This window comes from Narcine bancroftii, chromosome 5 (genome assembly GCF_036971445.1).
Source record: "Narcine bancroftii isolate sNarBan1 chromosome 5, sNarBan1.hap1, whole genome shotgun sequence".
Taxonomy (NCBI): domain Eukaryota; kingdom Metazoa; phylum Chordata; class Chondrichthyes; order Torpediniformes; family Narcinidae; genus Narcine; species Narcine bancroftii.
The window spans coordinates 197,055,304-197,061,408 of NC_091473.1; positions in this window are offsets into that span (position 1 = coordinate 197,055,304).

Consider the following 6,105-nt stretch of genomic DNA (forward strand, 5'->3'; position numbering starts at 1 on the left):
CAAAGGTGCATGTAGTCAAGTTTATTGCCAGCTGATGGCACAAGTGTGACACGGGGTTCTCCAGTCCTCGGTGCAAAAGCATGGCCAAACATAATACAGAATGCATATTCATATATGCAGATAAATATTGTTTGGTAAAATATGAGAGTCTTTGTGTGAGCAGTTCCCTTGGTTGGTCAACATTCTCACTGCCCATGGGAAGAAGCTGTTCCTCAGGCTGCCAAAGCCGCTTCAAGTGGCCAGTGTTCCCATGGGCCAAAAGTAAAGGCATCTTGTGGATGAGGAAAAGGTAACACATTTTGAGTGCTGGGTCCATGCATGTAATCCTAACGTGGACATTCCGACTCCTTATGCTGATTTATGAACCTCTTCTGTGCTGGGAAAAACAAGAAAGCATCCTGGATACCAGATGTGCAGTTCCATCTATCCTGGCTGCATCTGGATTTGGTGATTGGTGGACAATGCAAAAGATCACAAGAAGTGCTCTGTCGGTGGTGAATTGGTTGAGGGACCCTTTCGGTCCACAGGCTCGTGCTGCCCAATTACACCAAGTAACCTGCATACGTCGTGAATTTTTTTGGAGGGTGTGATGTAACCGCGCAGACAGAACATATAAACGGCTTGGGATCTGAACCCAGATCACTAACCGCTACTCTAACATTGCTGCCCTGTTTCAATCCCAGGCAAGCTATTGTTACCTGAGACTGGTGCTCTTCTTGAAAACTTTGCCCACCGTTCGACGTAGTTGGATTCTGCTCTCTGCGTAGTAGTGAATGGGGGTGCGGAAACTTTTGGAATTCAATACTGGAGGTTCCAGAATTGTGCCCTGGGACATCTGCAGGCCCTGCACCATGAGGCTCAGTTGCTTCCATGCAGGACCTCTGCAGATCAGTGGGTGTTGCAGGCCTGGTGACGAGGTCACGTTTACTAACCACTGCCTGCTGGAAACTATCCATAGACTGCCTAGGGAGCTCAAATGTCAGCATGGCATGGAGAGGGATTGAATTTAGGAGCAGGGAGGTTGTGCTGTGACTACAAGGTCCTGGTGAGGCCCCATCTGGAGAACTGCGTACAGTTCTGGCCTCCTTACTTGAGGAAGGAGGAATGGCTTTGGAGGCGGTGCCGAAGAGGTTCACCAGGTTGGTTCCAAAGATGGGATTGGCCTATGAGGAGAGATTGAGTCGTCTGGGACCGGACTTACTGGAATTTAGAAGAATGAGAAGGGACCTTATAGAAACATAAAATTAGAATGACATAGATAAGATGGAGGTAGGTAAGTTGTTTCCATTGGTGGGGGAGACCAGAATGAGGGGACTTAGCCTCAAGATCCAGGGGAGTAGATATAGGACAGAGATGAGGAGGAACTGCTTTTCCTAGAGGGTGGGGAATCTAGAATTTGCTGCCCATTGAAGCAGTTTGACCCCAGTAAATATGTTTAAGACAAGGTTGGATAGATCTTTTACATAGTAGGGGAATGGGGTAAAGGGTAGGCCACGATTGTATTGAATGGCTTGACGGGCTGATGGCCGGCCCCTGCTTCTATTTTTCATGTTCTTATGCAGCCTGACCTGAGTTCTTCCACCTGCTCATTTGTTTCCAGATTTCAGCTTCTTAGCTATGTTCGTAACAGAGCTTTTCCTATCTGCAGCCCCACACTTCTATCTGTCCTTTAGAACCTATGCTCACTGTACACCTATGACTGTGGCTTGGTATGACAACAAATCCATCTACAAATTTGCTGGCAATACCATGGCATCAGTGGGTTGTATAAAAAGGGTTGATGAGTCAGCACATAGGAGGGAGAGTGAATGGTGCATGAACAACAACCTCACACTCAATGTCACCAAAACCAAGGAGCTGATTGGTGGAAGAATTAAAAGATGAATGTCTGCAGATACCGTGGTTGAAGTAAAAACACAACGCTGGAGAAACGCAGCAGGTCAAACAGCAGGTCCCTTATGTAGCAAAGATAAAGATACAGAACCAACATTCCAGGCTTGAGGCCTTCATCAAGGTGTGGTTGACTTCAGGAAAGGAAAACTGGAGGTCTACGATCTAGTGATCATTGGGGAGAGGGTGAGTAAATTCAACACACCAATGGCATAGTGAAGAAAGCACATCAGTCATTCCTCTCCCTTCCCCCCCCCCCCCCCCCCCCCCCACCCCCCGACTTCCTTAGGAGTTTGTGGAGCTTCAGTATGACACCAGAAGCCCTGGCAAATTTCTACAGCAGTGTGGTGGAAGTGCGGTGACCTACTGCATCGACACCAACTCCCCTGAGCATAAAGCCTAGTAGTGTTCACAGTCCAGGATGTGACAGGCAAAACCCTCCCCACCATTTATAGGGAACGCTGCAAGCGGAGAGCTCTACCCAGCGCACGCTCTGTTCTCGCTGCTGCCATTAGGAATGAGGTCTTGGTGTCACAAGATCCGCACCCACTGGGTTCAGGAACAGCTGCCACCCTGCCACATCAGACTCCTCAACGACAAACTCAATCAGGGGCTCTTGTGCCCTTCATTGATTTTTTTTTCTCTCTGTGTTTCACAGTCGGTTTACATTTCTTTGTTTGTCTACATTAGGTATAATATTTTTTTGCATTCCCAGCAAGTGTTAACTCTGCATCACCCACAGGATAAAGGATCTCAGGGTTGTATGTGATGTCATGAATGTTCTCTGACAATAAATTTGAACTTTAGATGCAAGAGCCAGCAGTTCTTATTTGTAATTATTTACATGACATTTTAATTCAGCTAAGTGGGGTCATGTCTACTTGGACTGCTTGCAGCTTTTTGCCATTTAAAGACGTCTTTTTTAATGTCCCATTTTTCTTTGGAGTTCAAGCTAATTGTGCCTAGACTCATCCTGCGAGGTCAGTGATCTCAGGAAGTGCATGAAGAGTTTTGAACGAGGATGATAAATCACCACAGCCACTGTATCATGGTGACCCACCAGGTGGCAGTGCCTCTCAGCAGATACAAATTCTGCCGTGGTTTCCCCTGCCCCAATGTAAATTTGTAAAATTGTCCTGTTCTCTGGGGTGGGGGGGGGGGGGGGGTGGGGGAAGAAAACCAAACACAGTGGCACTGGTGAGACCTCACTCAGAGTGTTGTGAACCATTCTGGGTCCCTCATTTAAGGAAGGACACGCTGACGTTAGAGAGGAATCAACTTCACAAGGCTGATTCTGGGAATGAAGAAGGGGTTATCATATGAGGAGCATTTTGGCCTGTCCTCATTGGAATTTACGAGAATGAGGGGGGAATCTCATTGAAACATTTTGAATGATGAAAGGTGTGGACAGAGTAGATGTAGAAAGGTTGTTTCCCACGGTGGGAGAGTCTAGGGCAAGTGGACACAACTTCAGGATTGAAAGACGTTAGCTTACAGCAGAGATGGGGAGGAATTTCTTCAGCTAGAGGGTGGTGAATCTGTGGAATTTGTCAGAGGCTGGGTCATTTGGTTTATTTAAGGCAGAGATTGATAGGGTCTTGATTAGCCAGGGCATCAAAGATTATGGGGAGACGGCCGGGCAGCGGGGCTGAATGGGGAAATGGATCAGTTCATGATTGAATGGCAAAGCAGACTTGATGGGCTGAGTGGCCCATTTCTGCTTATGGTCTTGTATAGATCAGCTCTTCTAAACTTTATTTCTCAGCTATGGCTCAACAGAATTTATTTGCCATGAACAAGTCACAAAATCCATTTTCCTTTTCAATCTTTTTTATCAAGTTTCAGGTTAGTAAAGGTGACAATAACACAGAGATCGGGATTGTGTTAATAACTGTTACACTAGTACAGACATCGAGCAGCACATAGAAACTGAGCCTCCTCATCTCTTAGAAGCCAAACATGAAAAAAGGAATCAAATTTAATGAAAAAATATCCCCCTAACTCAAAACAAAAACAACAAAAAGAGAAAACGAAAGTTGGGCAACTATATTTCACCGGTTAAACAATAATCTTGTCATTAACTTGACTCAAATAAAAGTTTAGGGGATTCAGAAAGGATCAACTTGCATCATATAAAGATGTGGAATAAATGGTCTCCATGTTTCTTCAAATTTAACCGAAGGATCAACAGAACCGCTTCTGATTTTTCTAAGTTTAAACATGCTCTAGTTTGGGAAAACCATGGAAATGTAGTGGGTGGTGAAGGGTCTTCCCATTTGAGTAGAATGAATCTCCTGGCTATTAAAGTAGTAAGTGCGACCATGTGATCAAATTCCTGGTCAAGTCACTCGGCTGGATGCTACTAGTACCATGTAACCCAGTACTACCTATTGGATGGTCGGGGACTAAACTGGCTCTCCCAATGGGACGGTCAGGGATTAAACTGACTCTCCAACCAGGCTTGCCTGGTGGTGGAGGGTGGCTGGACACCCTGCAGGATGAAAAGGAAGACCTGTCAAAGGGTTGGTGAACCCTCTCCCAGGGTCAATGGCAGTCTAGCAAACACGTGCCATGAAGCACGGAAAGGGCATCCCTTGCATCGAAGCTTGATCTGGCCATTCACTGCAACAGAACCTCTTCCCCCCCCCCACCTCCAGCTGACTTGCCGCTGGACCCGGGAGGGGATGTCAAGAGGGTGGATCTGGACCTGTGCAACTCCCTACTCACCTAAAATCCATTCACGCACACGCTGTTCCTTTCGGAGGAGTGGGGGTATCGGTCCAAAACTGGTCATCCAAAAAGTGCAGTCATAGGATGAGGTTGTAGGTCATTGAGCAAAACTGTTGAACTAATATCAAAAATATCTTTCCAATATTTTTTTCAGGGAAGGGCAAGACCAAAACACGTGTGTCAGGGAAGCCCCCTCAGATTGACATCTGTCACAGATAGGGTTTATATGGGAGTAAAAATTAGCTAGCTTGGACATCTGGGCTCTATGAACCACCTTAAACTGTATCAGAGAGTGTCGAGCACACATTGAGGAAGTGTTAACTAATTGAAGAATTTTCTCTCATGTCTCTATAGGTAAAGGTATCTGAAGTTCCCTTTCCCATTCATAATTTTATCAGATGTGGTATCGGAAATGTAGATAAAGTGGCATTTAAAAAGTTCGTAATCTCTACATACCTGAAAAAATGTGATCGAGGAAAATTCTATTTATTAGGCAACTAAAGACATGAGACAGTTATCCATAAATAAATCAGGAAAACATACTATTCCCTTCGCATTTCATAAAAGAAAGGCTTGATTAACTCGAGATGGTTTGGAAGGAAAAATTAGGACTTGACAGGATAAATTTGTTCAGTCCCAATAATTTACAAAATTGAAACATATTCATATTGAAAGTTTAATCATGGGATTCGTCGTTTGTTAAAAGAAGGGGTTTGCAGTGGCATAATAGATGTCTTTTCCTGTATAGAGGAACCTCCGTACCAGGCAGTGGTGCCATCAACCAGAAGGTTTAATGTCAAATTCTCCTCAAAGTTCATGGTCTCCCTTCCCAGTGAAGGTATCATCTGTATTTCTCTCTACCGACTACATAAAAAAATATTTATGCAACGTGAGGTGAAAAGAAAACAAGGCTTTCACTTCAATGTGCCGCGGCTCCCAATGAAAGTGGCTGACATAGGCCACAGGAGGGGCGGTCAGCGATCATTCTGACTAAGGCTTGGTTCAACCTGTATTTGTCTTTACTTTCACCAGCACGGCCGCCATCCAGACCCAGGTTCGTCACACCCCATACACTCTCTCATGTATGGAGAGTGTGAAATCTCACACCAAACAATTCCTACCCCATGGACATCAGGTTCCAGAATGAAACCCCACAACCGTTCTCTCTTCATGCCCTTGGTTTGGGGCTATTGATCCTTTCGATGTAGCTCCACACTCTGTAATTTTTGAGTTCTACTTCAGAGTTGACCGGTAGCTTGAGACTGCATGCTGTGTGACTGGTGAACTAAAACCGAGGCGCGGGAATATTAAACGTGTTTTTTTTTTAACCTATTTATTATCCTCTTATTTTTTTGCCAGTTGGTAGAAGCCACTGGTTGCCTGAATTCCAGATAACAGAGGTTTTCTCACCTCCTGTGGATGCCGCGAGACCAGCTGAGTTCCTGCGGCGTTTCTACAATCACGGTGTATGCAGATGTTCGTGCT